At 32.8% G+C, this 12,680-nt stretch overlaps 1 long non-coding RNA gene across 1 annotated transcript; it reads left to right on the top strand.

Annotated features, from left to right (window-relative positions):
* Positions 1-2,905: 2,905 nt before the first annotated feature.
* LOC139529117 (uncharacterized) lies at positions 2,906-4,622 on the top strand. Its single transcript, XR_011665752.1, has 3 exons — positions 2,906-3,292; positions 3,642-3,720; positions 4,284-4,622. It is a non-coding gene; the product is annotated as an uncharacterized lncRNA (long non-coding RNA).
* The last annotated feature ends 8,058 nt before the right edge of the window (positions 4,623-12,680 follow it).

Below are 12,680 nucleotides of genomic sequence, written 5' to 3'. Positions count from 1 at the left end.
TTCTCGTTTGAATTGTTTAACTAAATGTACTCTTAATTCAGAGTCTTAAATAGCTTACTATGCGATATTAGGTTTGCTCATTGTTGACATAAGGAAAATAATTGAGATTACATGGATATTTTCTAAATTCCGTATTTTCCCTTTCATGAATGTGACCTACTAAATTAGACTATTTACCGCATTTGTTATCACATAAGCAACACGACGGGTGCCACATGTGGAGCAGGATCTGCCTACCCTTCCGGAGCACCTGAGATCACCCCTAGTTTTTCGGTGGGGTTCGTGTTGTTTATTTTTTATTTTTCTATGTTGTGTCATGTGTGCTGTTGTTTGTTTGTCTTTTTCATTTTTTGCCATTGCGTTGTCAGTTTGTTTTAGATTTATGAGTTTGACTGTCCCTTTGGTATCTTTCGTCCTTCTTTTCTAAACATGGACATTTTCATCGGTATATATTAACACAGATAGAATTTTGTTAAACTTTGTTAATTTGACGATTTTACCATACCTTTTCTTCAAGAATATGATAAAAAGTAAAGGTCACCATTACAAGTGGTGAGAAATTTCCTTAATGTACATAGATTGTACATGAACAAGCTGATTTTTATGGTTGAAAAGTAATCTATGAGATAGAAATTTTAAATATGAAAAGATAGGTTTTATAATATGCTTTAAGGAAATAAGAAGAAAAAATGGTGTCACCGAACTTGTGTTCTTGATACAAGTAAAATTTTCAATAACTACGAGTATGATCAATTTACTATAAGAGTAATCTCCCCTTAAAATGCTAAGTTGAAAAATTAAGTCTAAAAAAAAAATATTTGGTATTTGTTAAACATGTTAAAATATTTAAGATAATGCAATGCATCACCTACTTTTCTTCATACAAATAAACCCATACACATAAACTGCAATTCTGTCTAAACTTTGCGGATTGAGTTACAGAAATAGAACTATTGTGTACTGCTAATGTACAATCCAAAATAGCGATATACAGTGAATCTATCTTGTACGCGATTAGTCAATTCTCAGAACAAACGATACTACATGTACATCACCGTATTGAGCAATATTTCAATTTATGTTTTCTTACATTTAAGATAGGGATTGCTTATAATTGTTTGAATTATATATACTTTATCATATATATCACGAACTCCTTCAGGTAAAAATAACAAATAAAATGCCACAACCCTAAATGTTCTGTTTAGATAGCTAAGATATTGTTTTGTCTAAAAGCCTTACAGAAAAGCAAACATTGACAATGAGGTAGAGAAATAACAACCTTGTCATATTTTTGAAAAACTGAAAATCCAATAAAAGGTCCAAATATATATAAAATGGGTTTTCTGTCCAAAAAATCGTATGTATTTATTTCTATGTAACATGTGTAAACAATTATACAAATATTTAGTTTTTATAACAGCGAAATGGAGCGGATTTCATGTTTACATCTGTTTGTGAAGTTTTATAAATAGACTCGTGTAATATTCAATACATTAAATATATAAAAGAATAGATGCTAATTAAAATGAGATGATAGTTTTGATACTGCACTGGTGAATTATAAGAACGTTTGATAGATTGCACTTTGATCTGAAACGTACAACAAGCTGCATAACTAATCAATGACTGTATGCAGTATTCTATTAAATCATAGGAAATCGGACCATTTACCTCAAAATTGATTAAGCATGTGACATAATTGATATCTGTTGGAAACATACAACAAAGGATATAACAATAAGTAATTTATTGAAAATATTTTCTTAATTATTGTTATTATGTTTAAATATATTTTTTTCAAATACGACAAAACAATCAGACAAAATCGTTTAAAAAATTTTCTCCTTAAACTTTTAATTTTCCGTTTCATGAATTTTTGAAATTACATTAGATAATTTATTACATAACCAATTGTATTTTAGTTCTATATCAATAGTGACAAAGGTTTAGTCTTCGATGTATGATTTTTTTATTAGTTGTTATTGGCTTTGAACTAGCTGTCAGATAACTGCGAGTACTCTCAGATCTGTTAATTGTGTTTTTTTGTGTCGGGATGTATAAGTACCCGGCCACGTCCACTTGTATTTTTTGTCCATCTGATGAGTTAAGCCTTTTTCAACTGATTTTTATAGTTCGTTCTTATATTGTACTGTTATACCATTGCCACAGGCTAGGGGGAGGGTTGGGATCCTGCTAACATGTTTAACCTCGCCACATTATTTATGTATGTGTCTGTCCCAAGTCAGGAGCCTGTAATTCAGTGGTTGTCGTTTGTTTATGTGTTACATATTTTTTTTTCGTTCATTTTTTTACATAAATAAGGCCGTTAGTTTTCTCGTTTGAATTGTTTTACATTGTCTTATCGGGGCCTTTTATAGCTGACTATGCGGTATGGGCTTTGCTCATTGTTGAAGGCCGTACGATGACCTATAGTTGTTAATGTCTGTGTCATTTTGGTCTTTTGTGGATAGTTGTCTCATTGGCAATCATATCACATCTTTTTTTTGTATTATGATCATGGATACATTGTCGTTTCTGAGACTCATACCACATCTTTTTTTTGTATTATGATCATGGATACATTGTCGTTTCTGAGACTGCGAGAATTGTAACTTGACCTAGGCGTAATAAGTCTAGTCAAAATATCATTTGACCTAAAAAAAAAAAAAAATAATGATAAAAAAAGCCTTAAAACAAAATGCTACAGAATCATTTTTAGTATTTTTCAATTCTAACAGGGTTTTTGGTATCATACAAAGAGTCTACAAAGATATCTTAGTCGGAACATGGATTCTTTGGGTAAAAAATAAGAAGATTTGGCATATAGTAAAGAATTGGGAAAAACTTGGAGTATATTTTATGAGGAAAATAATCATTTCAAAGCAAAAGTTTACAACAGTTTAGGTGTAATACCACCAAATCATGGTACGTCACATCCGGTTGCATACGAAAGTAGGCCTAAAAAAATATTCCCTTGAATTTGACAGTTGTAGAAAATTAACCCTGCATTTCAATGCACTTAAATTTTTCTGAGTCGTAAATATGTATGTTGGGTGTCTGAAAGCATCATTCTTTTTTTATTTGATGGTCTTATAAAATATTTTGGAACGTTAAGGTTACATAGTTACCAAAGCAGGTAACCAGTAAATAACAGTGTAAAAATTGGGTTGTCTACCCTCGGCGGTGGTTACTTTCTTATATGCAATGAAATGTAGTGTGAAATTTTCACTGTATCACTGGAAAAGATTGAACTTTACACATGCAAAGTATTTCTTTGGTTGAAATAAAGGTAAATACTGTACGATTTTTTTAAAAGTGCCAATTTAACAAAGACTGATAGGGAAAAATCAATGGTGGTATTACACCTATTTAGGGAAACTAAATGTGCACTCGTGACCCTATTGTACTTTCATTTTTAAAAGTTATTAATAAACCAGTTCATACATTGTAAACATGGACTATTCGGAATGGATTTAGACACAGAAAGTACGTTTGAGGTAAAATTGCATTGAAATGGGGGTTTACGGGTGTTTTCTTAGTCAAATGGGTGGACAGACGAAGCTGTATTTAGATTAATGTGTTTAATTACCCTTACAGTTTTTGTTTTGTTTATACAACATGTGAATTTTTTATTTCAGTGTTAACCATGTTCTGAAGAGCATTCTGTTGAAAAATCTTATATGTGAATTGGTCTGCAGATGAAACTTCAGCATTAAAGTATGTATCAACTATCATCATGTTTTTTTTTTGTTTTGGCCGCAAAAGTTTACAATTTGCCATTGTGCCGTCTACATTTTGCACAGACAATAACTCATCTAAACACTTATTTGTCCTGGATTTATACACATCAGAATCCAGTCTCACATACTTAAACTTTATAATTCTTACCAATTATTTTTTGTACCAGCATTCCAAGGGACATAACCCTTTTTAAAAACATTTTGAGGTATTTTTTTATTACTCTTTCTCCCCATTTTCTAATGTAAAATACAAGAAAGTGGACTTTTTGTGTAAATCTATTAGAAATATACTGTTATGAGTAAATAAAAAGACTTTGATACCAGTAGCAATAAATGATTGACTGAAAGGGAACCGTTATTTCTCACACTAGGGGAACAGACCAAAAACTCAAGTTACACATAAGGGCTTATAGAAACTTCCGTGTAGACTGTTAACATTTATAGAGACAGTTCTTTCAGCTAAAACACTTTAATTATTGATTTAACATTACATTTATTTCATTTTTGTGGGAAAATAATCACATTTGTTTTATTTTTTAGACAAAAGATATCAAGTTTTGATGAAAAAGGAAGGAGGAAAAATGGACCAAAACAGACCAAAACAGACCTTCAAATGAACTCTAAAAGGTGCAATAAAATTGTTTATCATCTTAAAGTTGTCTTTTGTATTCTATTTAATTGTTTGAATGCATATATCATGAGTTTATGATCAGATATTAGTCAACACTGCATTTTATAATGATACACTGAAATTAGGATTTTTCGAAGAAATTGGACTGAAATTGCCGTAGGATATGGCCTTACATTATAGTGATTTTCTCTGAAACTATAGTTCTGACTGAGACAAAACTTGACAGTTATGCTTGAAATAACTTGCAATTGGAGGGGAAAATATTGCATCAAGTTTATTTGACATTTAGGTGTTCTTTATAAAGTTTTTATTTAATGACATAATAAAAATATTGTTTTTTTTTTAATTTTAAAACATGAACTTTTAGGATGAAACATCAGATTTTTGTTGAATCACAAAGCGTTAATTAATAATCAAAACAGACAGGAAAAATATGAAAAATGGTACTAGACGTTTTGTCTGTTTTGATAATTGAATTGACAAATACCAAAAATAACTCTGTTGCAATTTTTTTTTAAGTCGGTCACATTTTTCATCTATTATGACTAGATTAAATTGTTAGAGACAAGCACTTCGCAATGAACGAGTAAGCCCTTTAAGCCAAATAAAATAGACGAAATAAACTTAAACTTAATCTTCAATATTAAATTGATAGACATCTGGAGCCATTTTATTCTTGTATGAGTTATCCATGTGTAAGTAAGTGTGAGTAAGTCATGTGTTGCCAGAGAACCTTATAATTTGCAAAATGTTAAAAAGATATCAATTGCTTAAGTTTTTCCTTTTATTTTGCCTCTTTTATCTTTGGTAGTCCTTGAGTCTTGCTAAATATAGTAAAATCATTTACTTTTTACTAAATTTATTATTAAATGTTAGGGACTGAACTCTCTGTTTTGCCCTTTAAGTTGGAATTGGGTTACTGTTTCAAAAGAAAGGGTGTTCTTTAATAACGGTTTCTAAATTTTATGGACACCATCACGAATTGGTGGATCCATATGATGTCTCTTTAACCAAACTAGCTAAGGACATTTTTACCACATGGTAGATTGTGGTTTGTCATTATGTCGTCTAATCTTTTAATTACCAAACGTGACTTATTCCCGATTGTGACTGTTTTGCTGATTGTGAATTCGCATTACTATAAGACGTGTTTCTGTACTTGTTTATCCCAAATTCATGTATCTAGTTTACATGTTTAATGTTATATTTGTAATTCTCATCGGATTTTGTCAAATGTGTTGACGTCTTTTTATTATATTTAGGTGTTACGGATAGAAAAATTAATCACCACCTTTATTAATTATATTAAATTTTGTACGATTATTTACGTTTGAAGTTGGATTCATAACAAACTGAACATATATATATTACAGTTAATTGCTATTAATAAGTATTGCAATATGCATTTTGTTTAAATTAATTATCAGTATTTAGTTCTGATATAATCTTAAATCAATCCTAATTCTATCTCACTTTGATAGTTTTTCATATGTGACGTCATGCTGTTTCTAAATTTCATAAATTCAAATGTGGCATAACGTTTTTACCTTTTCGCCATCGTATGTGACGTCACATTTTTGTAATTACGTTGACGCCTGGACTGATTCGGGTGTGTCTATTCTGTGTTAAACTTTAATAACATTATGTATTCGGGTTTAGTTTTCTGTAATTAGTTAATACTTCAGTTTCATTATGTATATCTCTTTCATATTCATTTGTTAAAATTTACTGTTTGCAATTGCATGAATTGTTCTATATAATAAGGATGTTCTTATCCCGGGCATAAAAACAATGCCGTATTTGGCAAAACCTTTTCAACTTTTGATCTTCAGTGCTGTACAACTTTGTACCTTTTTCACTTTCGATCTTTTATATCTGGGCGTTATGTATTCGGGTTTAGTTTTCTGTAATTAGTTAATACTTCAGTTTCTTTATGTATATCTCTTTCATATTCATTTGATAAAATTTACTGTTTGCAATAGCATGAATTGTTCTATATAATAAGAATGTTCTTATCCCGGGCATAAAAACAATGCCGTATTTAGCGAAACCTTTTCAACTTTTTATCTCCAGTGCTGTACAACTTTGTACTTTTTTCACTTTCGATCTTTTATATCTGGGCATCACTTGTAAGTCCTGTGTGGACAAGGCGCGTTTTTGGCGTATTGAATTTTAAACCTGATGCTTTTTGTTATCTATTAATCATGTTTTTCTTTGTCTAATATGTTCTTCTATTTATTTGTATTGTAGTCCTGTAATATTATGTTGTCATTTCAATGTTATATTTAACTTTGCCATTAAAGTGCGAGGTTTGGCAATGCTCAAAACCAGGTTCAACCCACCACTTTTATTCCCCTTTAAAAGTGTCCTGTACCAAGTCAGGAAGATGGCCATTGTTATATTATTGTTCGTTTCTGTGTGTATTGCATTTTAACGTTGAGTCGTTTGTGTTTTCTCTTATTTTTGAGATATTGAGATCAGACGTGGCACGGTACTTGTCTATCCCAAATTCATGTATTTGGTTTTCTTGTTATATTTGTTATTCTCGTGGTGTTTTGTCTGATGCTTGGTCCGTTTCTGTGTGTGTTACGTTTCGGTGTTATGTCGTTGTTCTCTTATATTTAATGCGTTTCCCTCGGTTTTAGTTTGTTACCCCGATTTTGTTTTTTTGTCCCTGGATTTATGAGTTTTGAACAGCGGTATACTACTGTTGCCTTTCTTTATCTATGCACACGAAGGGTATTCCTTAAAGATAACCTCAATGAATACGACATGAGTTTTTTTCATTATGTGGTCCATAAAATCAATTTTTATGCCTCATTTGTGGTCTCTGTGATAACATTTTCTATGCACAAGACAACAGTATTCTTTTATCACTGAACTAGTACACAGTTTAGATAAGGGGCCAACTGAAGCACGACGCCGGGTGCGTGATTGGCTTTCGACTGTTTCTTTGGTCAGTTTGTTGTCTCCCCAACACATTCTCCATTTCCATTATCAATTTTATTCAAATACAATGTATGTGCACACGACATGTGTTCTTTTGATATGGATTTTGTGCACATGGCAAATGGTGGAATGTGGAACAGGGTAAATATGCAAACAATGGTTTTTGAATATGCGTTCTATAAAAAAAAGAAGATGTGGTGTATATACGCTGTTATATGTGTTTTCGATACGATTTCTATGGAAATTAAATGACTTTTTGTGTTCTTTGTTGACAATTTCTATGCATACGACATGTGTTCTTTGAATACGATCTATATGTCTACGACATACTTTTCTTTGATAACCCTATTTAGATGTGCTGGAGTAAAAAACCTAAAACCTAAAAAATGTTTGTCAACCTTGTTATGATATTGTAATTATGTTATATAAATGATATTGTAATTATTGTATTTATTTATGTTGGCCTGATTTGTATTGTGTGGCCTGATAGTTGTTTACAGAATAATTTTAGAATTGTGCAGTTTAGAAATCTCTGGAACAATTACAGAATGATTGGAACTTTCCAGAATGATCCTAATAAAAGATGCATTATATAAACTTCTACATTTTACTAGAAACTTCTGTTGTAACTTTCTAGGATGTTCCATTATAGACTGTTCTAGAATCTTCCATGACAAATATATATATATACAGACACTAAAGTTAAACTCTTGAACTTACTCTTGGACTTACACTTGGACTTAGACATCGATAGACATTAATATTCATAGCATTTTGATTGACACTTTTATTCTACAAACAACATCATACTGGATTGTGACCTTAGTAGTGAACGTAATATTCAGATTGGATTCCAAAAGATATCCGGATACAGATAAAGATAAAAGATTGGACTCATATTTTGACAGTTAAGTTGACAGTAATATTTGTGTAATACTTCTTGTAAACTTTTGTATAATAAATATTGTTAAATTTTACTATTGATTTGTGTCTTTTGTTGGCTACAATTTAAAGGCGATTTCTGGCCGTAACAGAAATTAGGGGGCTCGTCCGGGATACTAAAAATATCTTATTCAAAATTTATTCAGTATTTTAATTATAACTAGCCAACAAAATTCTACAAAATGGCATTTGATGCCGGTAAATTTTTGAAAACGCCAGACCTGGAGAGTTTTGATAATTTAAAGAAAGAGGAATTAGTGTTGCTTGCTAAACATCTGAAATTAGATTTTAAAGTATCTATGAGAAAACAAATTATAAAAAATTTGGTAATAGATAAATTAGTTGACTCAGAAATTTTAGGTGAAGAGGCTCTTGAACTTAAGGTAGAAACTGTTGACGCTATCAAATTAAAACAGCTTGCATTAGAACATGAACTTAAATTAAAAGAACTGGAAATGAAGGAAAGGTTGGAGATGGAGAAAATAAAAGAAAAAGAAGATGAATTTAAATTAAAACAAGATGAATTTAAGTTAAAGCAGGCAGAACTAGAAATGAAGGAAAGATTGGAAATGGATAAAAAGGAAAAAGAAGATGAATTTAAATTAAAGAACTTGAAATGAGGGAAAGACTAGAGATGGAGAAACTGAAATTTGAAATGGTCAAAAAAGAAAGCAACACTAAAGTCCAGCCAAAATCAGAATATTTTGATGCAGCGAAAAATATACGTTTGGTTCCCAGATTTTGTGAAAAAACAGTCGATAAATATTTTCCACAGTTTGAGAAAATTGCTCATAATTTGAATTGGCACAAGCCATATTGGACTACAATGCTACAAAGTGTTTTTGAGGGTAAGGCCGCTGAAATATACTCCGCACTTCCATCAGAAAAAAGTTCCGATTATGACACGGTAAAACAGGAAGTTTTGAAAGCTTATGAGCTAGTACCAGAAGCATATAGACAGAAATTTAGATCTTATAAAAAGTTTGATTCACAAACCTATGTGGAATTTGCTCGGGAAAAAGAAGATCTATTTGATAAATGGCTTACTTCAAAGAAAACAGATAACAATTTTGATAACCTAAGACAATTGATGTTATTAGAAGAGTTCAAACAATGTGTTCATTTAGACTTAAAAACACATTTAGACGACAAAACTGTTGGGACAATACATGATGCAGCTGTAATTTCAGATAATTATACCCTTTCACATAAAAGAAGTTTCAAGGGTCAAAATGTTAATACTTCAAGTGGAAATTACAAAAATCAAAGCACTGAGCGTACTGATAGTAAGCCTGTTGCACAGAATAAGAGTTAGTCCAGTTATAATATGTCTAGTCCAAAATTTGATACTTTTGAGAAGAAGTCACTGATTTTTGCTTATTGTAAGAAGAATGGTCACCTGATGACTGATTGTTTTAGACTCCAGAAGAAGAATGAACGAGATAATAAGCCGAAGTCCAGTGCGTGTACGACACCTTATATTACCAGTACGTTGGAATGTCCTGCGAGTCAGGCTTTTAATTTTAGTTTTTGTGATTACATGGAGGAATATAAACCCTTTATGTCTGATGGGTTTATTTCTATTGTTGATGATACCACTCTTCAGCCTATTAAGATTTTACGGGACACTGGAGCTTCTCAGTCTTTATTGTTAGAAGGTGTGTTGCCTTTGTCCGAGAAGACTTCTGTTGGTGCCTCCGTTTTGTTACAAGGTGTAGAGTTAGGTTGTATGGATGTTCCTCTCCATCGTATTTATCTGAAGTCAGATTTGATAACTGGACCAGTTATTGTAGGTGTTCGTCCTAATCTCCCTGTAGAGGGTGTTACATTATTGCTAGGAAATGATCTAGCTAGGAACAAAGTGGTTGATGAACCAATTGTTACCAGTGAACCAGTGGTGGATGTTAAATCACCTGAAGATGATGCTGAATTGTATCCAGCTTGTGTTGTTACTAGAGCGATGGCTAGAAAACAACAAGATGAGAATTTGCAAGAAGACCAGTTTGATTACATGGACCTCTCTGACACCTTCCTAGCTGACATTGAAGGTCCTGGTAGCTCAGGAAAGGCCATAATAAGACCACCTAGTGTTAACAAGAATGTTATTATGCCATGGCCAAACGTAAACAGCCATTCATTAGACCGAAAGAATTTATTCGAAGAACAACATAAAGACCCTGAGGTTCTTCAGCTCAACCAGCGGGCTCAACCACAGGAGGAAGCAAACAAAGTGGCCGAATGCTATTACCATCAGGACGGCATTTTAATGAGGAAGTGGAGGCCTCCTGATGCTACCCCAGAGGAGGAATGGAGAGTGGTATACCAAGTGGTGGTGCCTAAAGTTTATAGGCAAGAAATTATTGGTCTTGCCCATGACACCCCCTTGGCTGGACACTTAGGTATAAGGAAGACTTGCCTTAAGATCTTGCAGCATTTCTACTGGCCCAGACTTCGAAATGATGTTGCAGAATACTGCAAATCATGCCATATATGCCAGGTTGTTGGTAAGCCTAACCAGAAAATACCACCTGCACCACTTCTGCCTATTCCAGCCTTTGACGAACCTTTCAGCAGAGTTCTAATTGACTGCGTTGGACCTTTACCAAAGACCAAAACTGGAAATGCGTATTTATTGACAATCATGTGTACATCCACTCGCTTTCCTGAGGCTATTCCGCTAAGAAATATCAAGACACCTACTATTGTCAAAGCACTTATCAAATTTTTCACATTAGTAGGACTTCCTAAGTCTATACAGTCCGACCAGGGATCAAATTTCATGTCAGGTTTATTTCAGCAAGTCGTGTACCAGTTAGGGATTGCTCAGTATAGATCAAGTGCGTACCATCCAGAATCTCAAGGTGCCTTAGAACGTTTTCATCAAACATTGAAGAACATGATTAGAACTTTTTGTCTTCAATTTGACAGAGACTGGGATGATGGAGTTCACTTTCTACTTTTTGCAGTCCGAGAGGCTGTTCAAGAATCCCTTGGATTTAGTCCCTTTGAGTTGGTATTTGGCCATACTGTAAGGGGACCGTTAAAATTGATTAAGGAAAAGTGGCTTACTGAACATACTGACTTGAATCTTTTAGATTATGTATCTAGATTTAAAGAAAAACTGTATACTGCTTGTCAAATTGCTCAGAAAAACTTAAAAAATGTACAGAACAAGATGAAAATATGGTATGATAAAGATGCCAGGGATAGAGTTTTTGAGCCTGGTGATAAGGTACTTGTATTTTTGCCAGTCCCTGGACATCCTTTACAGGCTAAATATTGTGGTCCTTATACAATAGAGAGTAAAATCAATGATTTGAATTATATTGTAAAAACTCCAGGTCGGCGTAAACAAAACAGAGTGTGTCATATTTCACGGATTTGGCTATACTTTTTGGACCTTTTGGATTATAGCTCTTCATCTTTTATATAAGTTTTGGATTTCAAATATTTTGGCCACGAGCATCACTGAAGAGACATGTATTGTCGAAATGCGCATCTGGTGCAAGAAAATTAATACCGTTAATTTTATTACTATCACTGGGTCGATGCCTCTGCTGGTGGACTATTAGTCCCCGAGGGTATCACCAGCCCAGTAGCCAGTACTTCGGTACTGGCATGAAAATACGGATTTTTTTGTGTTATTAAAATTTGCTGTTACAAAATGATAGAAATTATTATAAATTAAGGAATGTATCTCCCTCATGCAAAGCTCTGATTCCTTTCACGGATTTGGCTATACTTTTTGGACCTTTTGGATTATAGCTCTTCATCTTTTATATAAGTTTTGGATTTCAAATATTTTGGCCACGAGCATCACTGAAGAGACATGTATTGTCGAAATGCGCATCTGGTGCAAGAAAATTGATACCGTTAATTTTATTAATATGTTAAAACCATATTTTGAGCGTACTAATGAATGTGAGAGTAAACCAGTTGCCACTTTAGGCATGGTTAAATTTGAGAACAATCATGACAAACCAGATGTAATTGAACCACCTTTTAGTTCTAAAACTATGGAAGAGACAGTTAGATTGAAAAATTCTGAAATTTTGTCAAATTTAGACTCAAAACTTGCACATCTGTCTTTTGATCGTAGAGAAGAAATAAAAACTTTGGTATTTTCTTTTAAAAATCTTTTTCCAGATGTGCCAAACAAAACCACTGCTGTTTGTCATGATGTTGATGTAGGAGATTCTTCTCCAATTAAGCAACATCCTTACCAGCTTAATCCACTCAAACTTGAAGCTATGAGAAAAGAAATTAAATATATGCTTGACAATGATATTATTGAGCCGAGTAACAGTGAATGGAGCTCTCCTTGTCTCCTTGTGCCAAAACCAGATAAAACCTTTCGTTTCGTGACTGATTTCAGAAAAGTAAATTCAGTCTCAAAATCTGATTCCTATCAGATT

This window comes from Mytilus edulis, chromosome 6, assembly GCF_963676685.1.
Source record: "Mytilus edulis chromosome 6, xbMytEdul2.2, whole genome shotgun sequence".
NCBI lineage: Eukaryota > Metazoa > Mollusca > Bivalvia > Mytilida > Mytilidae > Mytilus > Mytilus edulis.
The sequence above is the reverse complement of the archived record's forward strand: the minus strand, read 5'-3'. Positions and strand labels throughout refer to the sequence as shown.